This window comes from Heptranchias perlo, chromosome 4 (genome assembly GCF_035084215.1).
Source record: "Heptranchias perlo isolate sHepPer1 chromosome 4, sHepPer1.hap1, whole genome shotgun sequence".
NCBI classification, from domain to species: Eukaryota; Metazoa; Chordata; class Chondrichthyes; order Hexanchiformes; family Hexanchidae; genus Heptranchias; species Heptranchias perlo.
Genome location: NC_090328.1, coordinates 131,731,884 through 131,749,641, shown reverse-complemented (window position 1 = coordinate 131,749,641; position 17,758 = coordinate 131,731,884).

Genomic DNA, 17,758 nt, shown 5'->3' with positions numbered 1-17,758 from the left:
ATCTGCCATGTGTTTTCCCATTTCACCAATCTATGTATGTCCTCCTGAAATCTGCTACTATCCTCCTCACTGTTTGCTACATTTCCAAGGTTTGTGTCATCCGTATACTTTGAAATTATGCCCCCTTATTGGTGAGAGACTATGAGCTGTGGAAGAGCAAAGGGATTTAGGTGTCCTTGCACACAAATCACTAAATGCTGGTGCACAGGTTTCAAAAAGTAAACAAAAAGGCTGATAAAATGTTGGCCTTTATATCAAAGGGGTAGGAATTCAAAAGTGAGGAAGTGATGCTTCAGTTGTACAGAGTCTTTGGTCAGACCCCACATGGAGTACTGCGTTCAGTTTTAGGCACCGCACCTCAGGAAAGATATATTGGCCTTGGACAGGGTATGACGCAAATTCAGCAGAATGATACCAGGACTTAAAGGGTTAAATTATGAGAACATAAACCAGACTTATATTATGTAGAGCTGAGAAGGAGTGATCTAAGCAAGGTGTTTAAAATGATAAAGGGATTCAAAGAGGTAGAATTAAGAGAAATTATTTCCTCTGGTGGGGAAATCTAGAACAAGAGGCCATAAACTTAAAATTAGAGTGAGGCTATTTAGGATCTTTTCAAGCAAAGGGCAGTGAAAATCTGGAACTCGCTCCCCCAAAAGGCTGTGGATGCTGAGTCAGTTGAAAATTTCAAGACTGAGATCGATAGATTTTTGTTGGTTCAGGCTATCTATCAAGGGATATGGGGCAAAGGCAAGTGAATGGAGTTGAGGTAAAGATCAGCCCTGATCTAACTGAATGGCGGAACAGGCTTGAGAGGCTGAGTGCCCCACTTCTGTTCCTATGTTCCTATGTCTCTGAACTGCCTGCAGACCTCCCTCTCTATCTCATCTCTGTTGTTCAGTTTATAATGCACATCAAAGTTGTACCATTTCCTTGCCTATTTCTTAAATCTATCCATATTGATTTTGTCTGAAAACACCCCCAGAACATCGTTGTATTCTTGTGCCATGATAGAATATTCAGACTGCCCCCCCCCACCCTCTTTTTCCCCTTCTGGGGGTATTATAAGTTGGAATATTAAGTTCTCAGTCCTGTCCAGACCTGAGTTACATCTCCATTATAGTTACTAAAGTATGTCCCTCCATGGTTATTAATGCTTCTAATTCTTCAATTTTGTTTTATGCATTCACAAATATACCACTCAATCCTGAATCCAACTTTTTGAATCATTGGGGGTAATTTTGACTTTGGGTAATAATGTTAAACAGACCATATCGATTCAGCCATCCGTGACACACCTCTCCCGATTATTATTTCCATTGACTTCAATGCAGCTGATTCGACATTGTCCATTTTACTCAGCCACCTAAAGTCAAAATTACCCCCTTTGACCCTTTCCTGGTTTTATCATTTATTTTTGAAATCTCTTATCCCTTCTACAACAGTGTCTGTATCTCTCACTACCTCACAGCCTGTTTCTTTCTCTTTCTCCTCTGCTAATATTTTCTCATTATTTATTTCAGTTATGCCTTCTATTTCTATTCTACTGCTTCTATTCTGCTTTAATAATCCTACTCTCCCTCTCTAGTCTCAAATCTAAACTTTCCCCACCCCCATCATATTAGTTTAAATCCTCCTTCACTGCACTTTGAAGGACACTGGTGCTGTGTCAGTTCAGATGAAAGCCATCCCTTCAGGATAGCCTTCCCTTGATCCAGAAATCATTCCAATGCCCTAAGAATGTGAACTTCTTGCACTAGCCTTGCAGTCACTGTTGACCTTACTAATCTTCCTCTCCTGTCCAGCCTAAGGCACAGGAAGGAATATGGAGTTTATCATCTTTTGAGGTCTTGTTTTTCAATCTAGTGCCTAACTCTTTAAACTCCCCCTACAAGGCCTCAAATATACTTCTATCTATTTTATACATTTTTGGAACAAGAAGATAGAATAGAAATGTACCTTGGATGATAAATTTTCAACACAGTGAAGCAGCAGAAGGATCTAGGTGTGCAGATACATAAATTCTTCCTACATTACTACAGTGATTACACTTCAAAAGTACTTCATTGGCTGTAAATACTTTGGGACGTCCTGAGGTCGTAAAAGGTGCTATATATCTTTCTTTCTTTCTTTAAGGTGTGTGGATAGGTTTAAAAAATCCATTAAAAAAACAAATCAGATTTTGGGTTTATATCAAGAATAAAAAAACACTGAATGCAAATGCAAAAATGTTTAATGGCTGCAAAATGATGTTTAGGTCATATCTGAAATACTGGTTGCAGATTTGGGCTCTTCATTTATTTGGAGGTACATAATAGCCCTGCAAAAAGTACAATGCAGATTTAATAGGATGATACCAGGAATGAGGAGGCCTGAGGTACAAGGAGAAAGGTAAGAGGAACTGAAAGATTCAGAAAGAATTTGATAGTTATGTTCAAAATGATAAGATAAACATAGCTAATTTCACTGGTAGGTACATTTAAGTCAAGGGTCATGATCTCACAATAAGCCCTAGATATATAAAGGGGAAGATTAGAAAAACTTTTCATGCTGACTTATCAGAATGTTTTACCACAAGTGGTGATCGATGTTAAATCAATTGCAGTATTCAAAAAAAGCATTAGATAATTCCTTGAAGAAGATTCTAAATGGGTGTAGGGAGAAGGCAGAAAAATGAGATTAGTTTGGGGAGACAGCAAGAAAATGTAAAATCAGTCCTTAAGAGGAATCTAAATTCAGCCCCATGTAAGAAGGGCTGAAAGGCTTTCACCTGTGCTAAATATTTCCATTTTTCTGTATTCCTGTCTGTATTGGTGAAGTCCTTCTTACTTTCTAAAATGGTGATCTTTGCATACTTAAACACGTGGTAAATGTGGTGAACTCATCTGTGAAGAGACATATTACATTATTAGAATTTGAACTGTGTGTGGGCTTCTGATATAACTACAGTAAGTTGCTGCAAAATCAAAAGCAAAATTGTTCAAATTATTATTTACTAGGAGCAGATCAAATGAATACGGGTGCAGGACATTATTATCAGATGGTTTGCAAGACTTGACTACACCAATAGGGAAGAATTGCTCGGGTCACAATGTGTAGCGACTTCATAAATCTGATCATGTAGAGTGCATCAAAAACACATTTATGGTTTTACTAGAAATACTGACCAGAGGAAATCTTCATGATTGGACTTACAAGGTCACTGCACACAGCAACCAAAGCAATTCTTCTCTCATAGATGGCATATAACAATGAGCTTTATGAGCTTTACAATATTATGCATTTATGATTGCAAAGGGAACGTAAATTGTTGTATAACTGGTCAGATTCTTCAGCAGCTTCAGATGAGGAGATGGTGTCAATATTACACTTCAGTCTTACAGGAGGGAGCTATGATACATGCTTTGTCAGAGGTTTTCTGGGTGGCATTTGGTATTCAGCTGGTATTGTTTTCCATTTTCTGTTGTGTTCCAATTTGCATTTTGTTGATCTTTTTTATGCATCAATGCATTTCTGCATAGTTTAGAATGTGTTAGCTTTAAGTGATACGAGCCCAAGCTGTGATTCATTCTTGTGGTTTAAAGTTTCTTATGTTCCAAAGAATGATTTTTTTCAATTGTCAGAGTTCCATTACTGGAATAAAATGTTCAACTTCACTAAAAGATGATTGCCTATCCTATTTCTCAGATGCATTTACTGCTCCCAGCATAAGTCCCATCTTTTGCATTGGTCAAGTGACTCGTATACATGAGTAAATGTGAAAAATATTGAACATGGTAGCAATTGTTTGATTGTATGATTACATTTCTGATGATAGTGTGATGAAATTGAAATGATTAAAAAAACTGGGTGTTAATCACTTTGAGCAAATTTAACTGGAAAATGTTGGAAGGACCCACTGTCTGATAATCTAAAAATTTCTTCCTTGGACTCTTAGAAGAAGAAAGAAGGAAAGAGAGAACAAACTTGCATTTATACGTGCCTTCCACATCCTCAGTGAGCTTCATAGCCATTGGATTATTTTTGAAGTACAATCCCTGTGATTATGCAGGTGAGTGTTGCAGGCAGCTTGCACACGGCAAGGTCGCACAAACAGCAAAAGAATGGGTGACTGGATAATCTGTTTTTGGTGGTGGTGTTTGAGGGAGGAATGTTGGCTCGTACCATCGGAGAACTCTCCGTTCTTCCTTGAACAGTGCCATGGGATCTTTTATATCTAACTAGGTATCAGCCTTGGCTCAGTGGTAGCGCTCTCACCTCTGAATCATGAAGGCCATGGGTTCAAGTCCCACTCCAGAGATTTGAAGTACATAATCTAGGCTGACACTTTGGTGCAGTACTGAGGGAGTGCTGCACTGTCAGTATGAGATGTTAAACCTGCCCCCTCAGGTGGATGTAAACGATCTCATGGCACTATTTAGACAAAGTTCTCCCTACTGTCTTGGCCAACATTTATCACTTAAAAAAAAAACAGATTATCTGGTTAATATCTCATTGCTGTATGTAGGCACAAGTTGGTTGCTATTCTTCCCTACATTACAACAGTAACTACACTTCAAAAGCATTGTACTTCATTGACAGTAAAGTGCTTTGGGACGTCCTGAGGTTGTGAAAGGCACTATGTATATGCAAGCTCGCTCTTTCTCATTGAACTGGAAGTTTAACATCTCATTCGAAAGTTGGCACCTCTGTCAATGCAGCACTTCCTCAGTACTGCACTGAAGTGGTAATCTAGATTGCATGCTCAAGTCTGTAGTGAGGTTTAAACTCACAACCTTCCACCTCATAGAATAGAGTGCTACAAAATGAACCAAGCTGGCACCTGTTTAGCTATATATTATTCGGAATTGGGCTCATTATACACCTATTAAGTGAACATTAGTTTAAAAAGCCACATTGTTTGTCAGTGAGGCCATTTGCATGGGATGCCATTATAAAATTAAAGCACAGGTGTTCCAGCTCTTTTTCTTCCTGTGAGGAGGATAACGAGGTAGATTTGAACTATCGGGTGGTCGATTGGTGGAGTGTGCTGAGAGAAAGACTTGCATTTATTTAGCGCCTTTCATGACCTCAGGGTGTCCCAAAGTGCTTTACAGCCAATTGAATACTTTTGAAGTGCGGTCACTGTTGTAATGTAGGAAACGGGACAGCCAATTTGCGCCCAGCAAGGTCCCACAAACAGCAAGGTGATGATGACCGGATAATCTAATTTAGTGATGTGAGTTGAGGGATAAATATTTACCAGGGCACCGGGGAGAACTCCCCTGCTCTTCATCGAAATAGTGCCATGGGATCTTTTACATCCACCCGAGAGGGCAGACGGGGCCTCGGTTTAACGTCTCATGGCACCTCTAACCGTGCAGCGATCCCTCAGTACTGCACTGAAATGTCAGCCTGGATTATGTGCTCAAGTCTCTGGAGTGGGACTGGAACACACGACCTTCTGGCTATCGGGCAGCCCAGGGGGCGACCTGGCCTGCAGATCCAGGCAGGGCGGGGGGTTGCCCTTTCGCGGAAAAGAGGCAGCAGCCCACACACTCCTGCTCCTCCTGGCCCCCTGGAAAATAATTAAAAATGACCTTTTGGTTCCCCTTTGGCTGGACCACCAGGTGAATAATAAGGTTAGAGAGTGTACGGTGAACGCTCTGCCCAGTTGTGTTCCAAAATGGCAATCGAAGTCCTAGGATCTCGATTGGCACAGTAAAAGGGCATACCGCTGAACCGGGCGGCTGATCTGGTTGGCCAGCAGTGGGCCCTTCCAAAGATGGCTGGATGGGGAGGGGGAACGGAGCGGTCGGCTTTTCTACACCATTTTAGGGCCGCTGCTACCCTGTTTCACGCAGGGACACCAGAGAAAATCTGCAGCAGTGTTTCTTTCGGTGCAATATAAAGGAGATGTCTTGTTTGCCATTTTCATCCTGAGAGTGGTGTGTGTATATATATATATATATATATGTATAATTTTGGAATTGTAGTACCTTCAAAATGAAGTCCACGGGGAAAGTAAATGAAATTGCTCGCTTGAGCAAACAATGCTTCAGTCACCCGCTTAATGCAGCACTGCACTGCACTGCAGACTGACTGATGTTACTGATTTTCCCTCTGGCTCCTGGAAAGAGCCTGAAACAAAAGGCTCAAGGCGACTGTCTCCTTGACTGCAACTGGAAGCACTGTACCTGCCCTGGTGTTCGGCTGCATGTCCTCTTGCAGCAAGTGATACAACTTAGTCATGGCCTCCATGTTGAATCTGAGCATGCAAAGGCATAGCTCCTCTGTAAGGTCCAGATACTTCTGTAGGACAAGATATATTCAGTCAGGTTGGTAGCTGCAGGTAGGAGCCCTCCTTCTCCAATGATGCCAGGCATCCTTGGCATCCTGCAGTTCCTGTTTGTCCTCTTCTTTCTCCAAGTATCACAAAAATAGCGGGGTTCCAAAGGGGATTTCTATTGTGTAAGGGGAATGATGGCAGGTGACAAATACGCCTCCAAAACAATCCTTGGAATCCCTTGTTGCCACATTGACAAGGTCCAAAGTTGGATTTACACACTCCTGCTCCTAGGCATTTAAAATGACAAAAAGACACTGCTGCTTGCCACTCTTTTAAGCGTTCTCAGGTTTAACGTGCAGCCAGGCAAAACTTACTACCCCCTTTATCTGAGCAGCTACATATTTTATTTTCCTGCCTGTTGTAAAATGAACAGAATGACAAGGAAGATGTTTTGGTGTCACTTCCAAGTCATTTCAATGTAATCTACATGATGCCACCTGACTCTTCAATCCAATGTTTCAGCCCCCACCAGTGACCCAGAAAAGCGAGTCATTCACTGTTGGAATGCAGACCCAGTGTAAAAGGATCTATGTTCATTTTTCCTCTGAATACCAACCAGATCAAGACTGTGCTTTCAAGAGCTTTGAACAGAATTGCACAGTTATCAGACTGCCTCTTTTCTTGTTTTTAGATAGTTTGTTTTTGTGTATTTGATTCTTGAACCATTTCAGCATCTTGCTGTGTCTTTTTCTTCTTTATATTAGTTCATCTGTAAATGAATTTGACTAAGTTATGTTACCGTGTATCTATTGGGCAGATGGTTATTTTCCACCATCAGAGGTGATGGGAAAACATGGAGGGTATCAGGTATTCATCAGTGAAGAAAGCACTGCGATTTGGGGTTAGTGGTTAAATTTTGTCACACAATGCCCGACACAGAGGTCAATAAGGACACAAGTCTTGGTTTATAAGGAGCTGGATCTGTTTATGGAAACAACTTCATCAACATGAGAGCAAGTGTTGGGGGAAAAGCCCAACCTGTAGCAACTGTGAAATCTTTTCTTTAGGCTGGTAGCAGAATTTGTGCTTAACAAGGATTAAATAAATAATTCAGGAGAATGATACCGCTTTCTTCTTCGCACCAGCTGTGACCAACAGCACTCCCAAATTAGGAATAGAATGGGTTAGATGCAGGTCACAGTTCCAGAAAAATGACGGTAACAATGGGGTTGATTTTCAACTTGTTGCTGGGGCATAATACTGGAGATTGGCCGCCAATTATAGAAACCGACCCATTTTCATTTCCATTCAATGGCATTGAAAAGCGAATGGTTTCTATAATGGGCGGCTGATCTGTAATGCCATTTTTACACCCGAGTGGCAAGTTGAAAATCTCTTCCAATATGCCTCAGTCCCAACTACCCCCACCCGAGTATGTGTCAATATGAATTTTCCATCTTGTGAACTAAACATCTTCACACGGATTCTCTGAATGTCACCAACAAGTTAACGTCAGATTCTGAACAGTTTGGTACCATGGATTCACTGGTTTGAGACTGCCCCTGCTCATTTCACTTCGATTCTTAACAGCAAACAGAAAAATGAGGGATGGGTCGTGTCTGTCTGGTAGGTCCCAGAGGTGAAAGCTTGACATGTGTCCGATCTGCTCAGTTTTTCACTCAACCCAACCCCACCCATCCCACCCCAAGTAGCTGAGAATTTCCTGCTTTATTGAACTGATTACAACATTACCTGATTCCACCAATCAGTTCATTGATCAGTTCTTGATGCAGGCCGAAGGCAGCTGTGGTGAAGTATTTAATTCCATGGAAACAGCCCCATGGGATGTCACTTCAAATAATGTTGTTATTTCTTATTAAAGATCAGCTTAATCACAAGAATGGAAGTCTTGTGTAAAGCTGAATTGTACAGGATAATTAAGCACAAAACTAGAACTGCCATTGATTTTTAAAGAAAGGAAAATGTACTGCTGATCTGTGCAATGATTCTTTATCACGTTGAAAGCAATTTTTTAACGTGAAAGCAAATTGTCCTTCACGTTCAACAGTTTAGACCCATGAACAGGATTATCTCTAATCCAAGAGGTTCTTGGGGTGGCCTTTTGGAGATTGGGCAAGGTGGGACTTTCTCGTCCCAAACACTGGGGTCAGGGGTATTTGCATAATGTGGACAGGTGCCTTCGCTGTTTTCGGCACTACTGGGTGCCCGCCTCAACGTCCCCAAGAGTGTTTTTTCTGCGGAACCATCCAGCAGCGTAAGAAGACCGATGCTACCAGCCAAGAATCATCAAATATTTTTTGAAGAGTCCAATTTTAAATTTGCTGCTCTCTGGAAAACCAATCTTAAAAAGAAAAATGAGCCCTACCTCTGCCAGGATGTGGTCATGCCATGCTAGTACACCTACATCATGCAGGCATACATAAGCATGACTGGGTCCCACCCAAATTCTTCCCCTGCGCGCCCAGAAAATTACATCTTTGCACCCCAGTATCTTTGGGAAATATATCTCATCACTCACTCTTAATAGGATGTTAGGCACAACATAATGACAATGCTTCCATTTAGTGATGTCTCTATTTAAATAAAGTTGTTAACATAAGTTTGTCAGTTAACCAATTCGTATCCAGATTGAGGAAATGCTTTAATTTTAGTCTGTCTATGTATAACAGACCTTTTGTTGATTTGTTATATGTTGACAATGAATTTGGCAACACATATTAATGACCTGGACTAAGGTATACAGGGTATATTTGCAAAGTTTGCAGATGACATGAAACTTGGAAATATAGTAAACAATGAGGATGATAGTAACAGATTTCAAGAGGACACAGACAGACTGGTGAAATGGGCAGACACATGGCAGATGAAATTTAACAAAGAGAAGTGTGAAATGATACATTTTGATAAGTAGCAATATAAACTAAGTGGTACAATTTTTAAGGGACAGAGAGATCTGGGGGTGTATGTACACAAATCTTTGAAGGTGGCAGGACAAGTTGACAAGGCTGTTAAAAAAGCATATGGGATCCTGGGCTTTATTAATAGAGACAGAGGGGGAAAAATTAAATGGGACCGTTTTTGGGCGTAGGTAGCGTGATGCGCTATTACCCTGCGTCCAATGGCCCCTGCGTCCAATGGCCCCTGCGTCCAATGGCCCCTGCGTCCAATGGCCCCTGCGCAGGCAGGACGCAAGTTTGGACCCACCCGAGGATTTACCTGCAATCAGCGTTCCATTCCAGGCCTTGCACGTGGAATCAGCGCAATTCGCATTTTCCACCACCAGGGGAGCTCAATCTCAAGTGGCATCTCTTACCAACTGCACCACAAGCCGCATCCACTCCTCCACGCACTGAACCCCCCAACACCCACCTACCAACAAACTCTTTCCATCAGTACTCAACTCTTCCAACCAGATGCTTCCTCTCACCCTCACACATTACCACTGTTTCAAGCCGCCACCCAAAACTCACAGGCCACACACACTGGCAGCTATTCAACCATGACAGGCACATCATCCAGACACACGTCCCACTTTCTTGCAGGAGAAGGTAGCACACATTAAGAGGCAGCAAGTGGCAGTGGCATTTAGCCCCTTAAGCCTGTTCCACCATTCAATGAGATCATGGTGGACCTGTGACCTAACTCCATATACCCAACTTATCCCCATATCCCTTAATACCCTTGGTGCACAGAAATCGATCAATCTCAGATTTAACATTCATAAGTGAGCTAGCATCAACTGCCGTCTGCAGAAAAACGTTCCAAATGTCTCCCACCCTTTGTGTGTAGGAGCATTTCCTAACTTCACTCCTGCACGTCCTGGCTTTAAATGTTAGGCTATGTCCCCGCATCCTAGTATTCAAGTCCAGGAGACCTCCAAAAACAGTTACAAATGTCTCGGCAGCCAGAAGCAATAATCCAGCCACTAACCTGTAAATCCTGCATGGTCCCTTTAAATGGCGCTGGTGGTGGGTCCTCCAGGCACTCTAAGACACTTTCAGATGGTCGGGGTTAAGACTGCGCGTTGAGTTGAGCGTTAAGTCCCAAAATGGTGTCTATCACTTTAAATCTGCATTGCACACTGATTGAAGCCATTTTCTCCCTACTTTACATGATTCTAGCGTTCGTTATGTGCGCCTGCACTCACTCCTATACCAAGATGGCATCTGGCGCACGTCACGCTGGAAACGTGCGTGTGCATCCAAGACACCATCTTGTATGTCAGAGAGGCCGTGTAGTGCCAAAACAACGGGTGCAACATGGCCCAATTTAACGCCTAAAGAGTACAAAAGCAAGGAAGTTATGCTAAACCATTATAAAACACTGGTTAGGCCGCAACTAGAGTATTGTGTTCAATTCTGGGCACCACACATTAAGAAGGATGTCAAGCCCTTTGAGAGGGTGCAGAAGAGATTTACGAGAATGGTACCAGGGATGAGTTAGTTTACAGAACTTGTCTTCAAATACAGACAAATTGCACAGCTTGATAGCAGACTCTTCCATCACCATCCCTGGGTATGTCCTGTCCCACCGGCAGGACAGACCCACCAGAGGTGGCGGTACAGTGATATACAGTCAGGAAGGAGTGGCCCTGGGAGTCCTCAACATTGACTCTGGACCCCATGAAATCTCATGGCATCAGGTCAAACATGGGCAAGGAAACCTCCTGCTGATTACCACCTTCCGTCCTCCCTCAGCTGAGCACCACTTGGAGGAAGCACTGAGGGTAGCAAGGGCACAGAATGTACTCTGGGTGGGGACTTCAATGTCCATCACCAAGAGTGGCTCGGTAGCACAACTACTGACCGAGCTGGCCGAGTCCTGAAGGACATAGCTGCCAGACTGGGCCTGCGGCAGGTGGTGAGCGAACCAACACGAGGGAAAAACTTACTTGACCTCGTCCTCACCAATCTACCTGTCGCAAATGCATCTGTCCATGACAGTATTGGTCGGAGTGACCACCGCACAGTCCTCGTGGAGATGAAGTCCCGTCTTCGCACTGAGGACACCATCCAACGTGTTGTGTGGCACTACCACCGTGCTAAATTGGATAGATTCAGAACAGATCTAGCAGCTCAAAACTGGGCAACCATGAGGCGCTGTGGGCCATCTGCAGCAGCAGAATTGTATTCCAGCACAATCTGTAACCTCATGGCCCGGCATATTCCTCACTCTACCATTACCAACAAGCCAGGGGATCAACCCTGGTTCAATGAGGAGTGTAGAAGAGCATGCCAGGAGCAGCACCAGGCGTACCTGGTGAAGCTACAACTCAGGACTTCATGCATGTTAAACAGCGGAAGCAACATGCTATAGACAGAGCTAAGCGATTCCACAACCAACGGATCAGACCAAAGCTCTGCAGTCCTGCCACATCAAGTCGTGAATGGTGGTGGACAATTAAACAACTAACGGGAGGAGGAGGCTCTGCAAACATCCCCATCCTCAATGATGGCGGAGTCCAGCACGTGAGTGCAAAAGACAAGGCTGAAGCGTTTGCAACCATCTTCAGCCAGAAGTGCCGAGTGGATGATCCATCTCGGCCTCCTCCCGATATCCCCACCATCACAGAAGCCAGTCTTCAGCCAATTCGATTCACTCCACGTGATATCAAGAACAGGCTGAGTGCACTGGATACAGCAAAGGCTATGGGCCCCGACAACATCCAGCTGTAGTGCTGAAGGCTTGTGCTCCAGAACTAGCTGCGCCTCTAGCCAAGCTGTTCCAGTACAGCTACAACACTGGCATCCACCCGACAATGTGGAAAATTGCCCAGGTATGTCCTGTCCACAAAAAGCAGGACAAATCCAATCCGGCCAATTACCGCCGCATCAGTCTACTCTCAATCATCAGCAAAGTGATGGAAGGTGTCGTCGACAGTGCTATCAAGCGGCACTTACTCACCAATAACCTGCTCACCGATGCTCAGTTTGGGTTCTGCCAGGACCACTCGGCTCCAGACCTCATTACAGCCTTGGTCCAAACATGGACAAAAGAGATGAATTCCAGAGTTGAGGTGAGAGTGACTGCCCTTGACATCAATGCAGCATTTGACCGAGTGTGGCACCAAGGAGCCCTAGTAAAATTGAAGTCAATGGGAATCAGGGGGAAAACTCTCCAATGGCTGGAGTCATACCTATCACAAAGGAAGATGGTAGTGGTTGTTGGAGGCCAATCATCTCAGCCCCAGGACATTGCTGCAGGAGTTCCTCAAGGCAGTGTCCTAGGCCCAACCATCTTCAGCTGCTTCATCAATGACCTTCCCTCCATCATAAGGTCAGAAATGGGGATGTTCGCTGATGATTCCACAGTGTTCAGTTCCATTCACAACCCCTCAAATAATAAAGCAGTCCAAGGCCACATGCAGCAAGACCTGGACAACATCCAGGCTTGGGCTCATAAGTGGCAAGTAACATTCGTGCCAGATAAGTGCCAGGCAATGACCATCTCCAACAAGAGAGAGTCTAACCACCTCCCCTTGACATTCAACGGCATTACCATCGCCGAATCCCCCACCATCAACATCCTGGGGTTCACCATTGACCAGAAACTTAACTGGACCGCCATATAAATACTGTGGCTACGAGAGCTGGTCAGAGGCTGGGTATTCTGCGGCGAGTGACTCACCTCCTGACTCCCCAAAGTCTTTCCACCATCTACAAGGCACAAGTCAGGGGTGTGATGGAATACTCTCCACTTGCCTGGATGAGTGCAGCTCCAACAACATTCAAAAAGCTCGACACCATCCAGGATAAAGCAGCCCGCTTGATTGGCACCCCATCCACCACCCTAAACATTCACTCCCTTCACCACCGGCACACTGTGGCTGCAGTGTGTACCATCCACAGGATGCACTGCAGCAACTCGCCAAGGCTTCTTCGACAGCATCTCCCAAACCCTCGACCTCTACCACCTAGAAGGACAAGAGCAGCAGGTACATGGGAACAACACCACCTGCACGTTCCCCTCCAAGTCACACACCATCCCGATTTGGAAATATATCGCCATTCCTTCATCGTCGCTGGGTCAAAATCCTGGAACTCCCTTCCTAACAGCACTGTGGGAGAACCGTCACCACACGGACTGCAGCGGTTCAAGAAGGCGGCTCACCACCACCTTCTCAAGGGCAATTAGGGATGGGCAACAAATGCCGGCCTCGCCAGCGACGCCACATCCCATGAACGAATAATACATTTTTTTTTAAAAATGAGTAAATTACCTTCTGAGGAACATGTTTGGTGCAATAGGTTGGAATGCTGTCTTCTCACCTCAGGGATCTCCATTTGAATTCTGATGAAAGTCTCCATTTGAATTCTGATGAAAGTCTCCTCTCAGGTTGGCTGCCAAACATGAGCTCAGGCCGTCTCAAACCAATTTCTACAACTCATCGGCTGATAAGCACATAACGCTCTGGAAGACCATAAGGATGGCTCGTGGATAGAGTGAGGAACGTAAACATTTCACTTTGCTGCGAAAGAAAGACTTGCATTTAGATCGTGCCTGTCCCATTGCTCAGAAATATTTGAAAGCGCTTCAGATACAACGAGTTACTGTGAAGTGCAGTGACTGCTGTTATGTAGGTAAGTGTAACAGGAGATAGGCACACAGCAAGATCCTTTTAGTGATTTAGATGAATGACTAGTTAATCTGTTTTAGTTGGGTTGACTGCAGGAGGAATGTTGTTCAGAACACCAGTGAACTCTCTTCTTTTGTGTAGTGCCGTGGGATCTTTAATGTCGACCTAAACCATTGAGGCAAGCACATGGAACTTCAGTTTAACATCTACTCTGAAGAATAGTCACTGCAACAATGAACACTCACCGAGTAGTTGAAGGAGCCTCAGTCTAAATTATGTGTCCAAGTTCTGGAGTGGCAATATTTGGCCTTCGTGTTACCAGTATCTTCTGAAGTGCTCCTCTGAGATTGAGACTAAGGCACGTTGTTGGGACAGAGCAGGGAGTGCTTTACTCTGCATCGAAACGTGCTGAATAAGACCTGGGAGTGTTTGATACTGACACTGGATGCTCAAATCCATTGTCCAATGTCAAATCTCTTACCTTGATAAGCAGAAAAATTCACTTAAAAAATTAAAACAGAAGAACTCTGTGTTTTGATTGTATCAAACATTGGAGTAATCGCTGAAAACTCGAAACAACGGAGATAGTTTTAATCCTATCCGCCCGGTAGAAACCGGCTGGGTGGGCAGTTAGAATAATCCAAATTAATTACTCATCCTGAAGACATGGGGAGCTGAGAAGTTTGGATTTTCACCTGCTGTCCTGATTTTCACCTGCGGCAAGCACACCCACCCAAAGCCGATGGGGCACATTTTTAGCATGTCGGTTCCAGATGATGGCGTCAGGACCCGATTGCAATTTTAACTCGGGGGGGCTGAGCGAGACATGGCAGTGAGTTTGCCTTGTTGGGTCAAAAGGAGCAGGACTGTTGCCCTGGGCCCCACAACAAAAGTTTAGACTTCCCCTGTCACTACTTGCTCCCTCCAACCCTCTCCCCACCCCCCCCCCCCACCCCACAATTCCGAGATCCCAGTAGGATAGCCCAGCAGCTGATCTCGCCACTTGCCTGCTATCGGAGGGCATCTCCAGGCCGTGCGATTTTCTGCTACTTCCTGCTGACTTCCCACCTGGTAAGATGGTAAGGAGGTAAAATACCCAGGGCCTGATTTGTGGAGTAGCGAGTGAGTTCGTGAATAACATTAAAAAAACACAAACTACAGACGTACGGAGCACCTCCTTTGGAGTCTGAGGTAATGTTTTTGAGATTAAGTGGAAATTCTGCTGTTACCTTTAAAGTCATTGCATTAACATTTTTCCATATTCTGGTCAATTTGTGTGAATCTTTTATGAAAAAAATCCTTGTTATGGTTATATATAGAAAGGTAATTTCATTTTTGTTATCATAAACGCCCCATGCTACCTAGTTTATGTTAGCTAACAGTCTATAATACACCACTGAGCAAACTCAGTGAAGGGTAGCATTTTATTCATGGATTCAATTTTGTAAAGCCAAGAAAGATTTCCTCTGGTCGATATGTGTTACGAACATTGTTGACATAGTGGGCACATTTTCTCTGATTGCAATTTCTACTAATCGCTAAAAATTTAGCAAACGTGATATTTTCCCACCGTGACACTGACAGGGATATATTTTTGTCTATAGTATTAATAGCGATGAATTTCTGGCGCTAAGAGCACATCAGGAATTTGGGCACGTACCCAATTTGCAAGTACGTGATTTCCAGTCAGTTAACTTAACTAATTATGACCAAAGTAAAGCTTTGCCCCAAGTGACATGCAACTACTCTCGGTAACCCAACAAAACAAGTTCTCGAAAACTCCAGCACTAAACTACACAACAACAAATTAACCTGTCACTGAGATTCAGAATGGAGACTTCAGATAAACGAATAAGATGTGCCCCAGATTACTGAGCTCAATATGTCACATGTGGCAAATTTGCCCTAAAAATGGCGTTTTCAGCAATCTTGAAAACAAAAAGAGCTAATAGGCTGGAAATTTCTCTGAGCGACGAACACATGTCGCCCACCACTGGTAAGTAACTAACACAGCCACAAACTTTTCGCGGTCTTCTGGGCACCGACTTAGAATCATAGAATGGTTACAGCATGGAAGGAGGCCATTTGTCCATCGAGTCCGCTCCGGCTCTCTGCAAGAGCAATCCAGCTAGTCCCAGTCCCTCGCCCTTTCCCCAAAGCCCTGCAGATCTTTTCCATTCAAGTACTTATCGAATTCCTTTTGAAAGCCACGATTGAATCTGCCTCTACCACCCCCTCAGGCAGTCCATTCCAGATCTTAATCACTCGCTGTGTAAAAAAGATTTCCCTCATGTCGCCTTTGGTTCTTTTGCTAATCACCTTAAATCTATGTCCTCTGGTTCTTGACCCTTCCACCAATGGGAACAGCTTCTCTCTATCTCCCTTCATGATTTTGAATACCTCTATCAAATCTCCTCACAACCTTCTCTGTTCCAAGGAGAACATCCTCAGCTTCTCCAGTCTATCCATGCAACTGGAATCCTTCATCCCTGGAACCATTCTAGTAAATCTCTTCTGCACCCTCTCTAAAGCCTTCACATCCTTCTGAAAGTGCGATGCCCAGAACTGGACACAATACTCCAGTTGTGGCTGAACCAGTGTTTTATAAAGGTTCATCATAACCTCCTTGCTTTTATACTCTATGCCTCTATTTATAGAGCCCAGGGTCCCGTATGTTTTTTTAACCGCTTTCTCAACCTGCCCTGCCACCTTCAAAGATTTGTGCACATATACCCCCAGATTTCTCTGTTCCTGTACCCCTTTTAGAGTTGTACCCTTTAGTTTATTTTGCCTTCCCTCATTCTTCTTACTAAAATGTATCACTTCACACTTTCCTGCGTTAAATTTCATCTGCCATGTGTCTGCCCATGCCACCAGCCTGTCTATGTCCTCTTGAAGTCTATCACTATCCTCCTCACTGTTCACTATCCTTCCAAGTTTTGTGTCATCTGCAAATGTAGTAATTGTGCCCTGTACACCCAAGTCCAAATCATTAATATATATCAAAAAAGCAGTGGTCCGATTAAGAACCCCTGGGGAACATGACTGTACACCTCCCTCCAGTCTGAAAAAACACCCTTCACAACTACTCTCTGTTTCCTGTCACTTAGCCAAATTCGTATCCATGCTGCCACTGCCCCTTTTATTCCATGGGCTTCAACTTTGATGACAAGCCTATTATGTGGCACTTTATCAAACGCCTTTTGGAAGTCGATATACATCACATCAACCGCATTGCCCTCATCGACCCTCTCTGTTACCTCATCAAAAAACTCAATCAAGTTAGTTAAACACATTTTGCCTTTAACAAATCCGTGCTGGCTTTCCTTAATTAATCCAGACTTGTCCAAGTGACTATGAACTGTGTCCCGGATTATCGTTTCTAAAAGCTTCCCCACCACCATGGTTAAACTGACTGGCCTGTAGTTTTTTATCAAGGGTGTAACATTTGCAATTCTCCAGTCCTCTGGCACCACCCCCGTATCCAACGATGATTGGAAGATTATGGTCAGTACCTCTGCAATTTCCACCCTTACTTCCCTCAGCAACCGAGGATGCATCCCATCCGGGCAGAGTGACTTATCTACATTAAGTACAGCCAGCCTTTCTAATACCTCCTCTTTATCAATTTTTGGCCCATTCATTACCTCTTTTTTACTGTGACTTTGGCAGCATCTTCTTCCTTGGTAAAGACAGTTGCAAAGTACTCATTGAGTATTTCAGCCATGCTCTCTGCCTCCATGCGTAGATCTCCTTTTTGGTCCCTAATCGGTCCCACCCCTCCTCTTTCTACCTGTTTACTGTTTATATGCCTATAGAAGACTTCTGGATTCACTTTTATGTTGGCCGCCAGTCTATTCTCATTCTCTCTCTTTGCCCCTCTTATTTCTTTT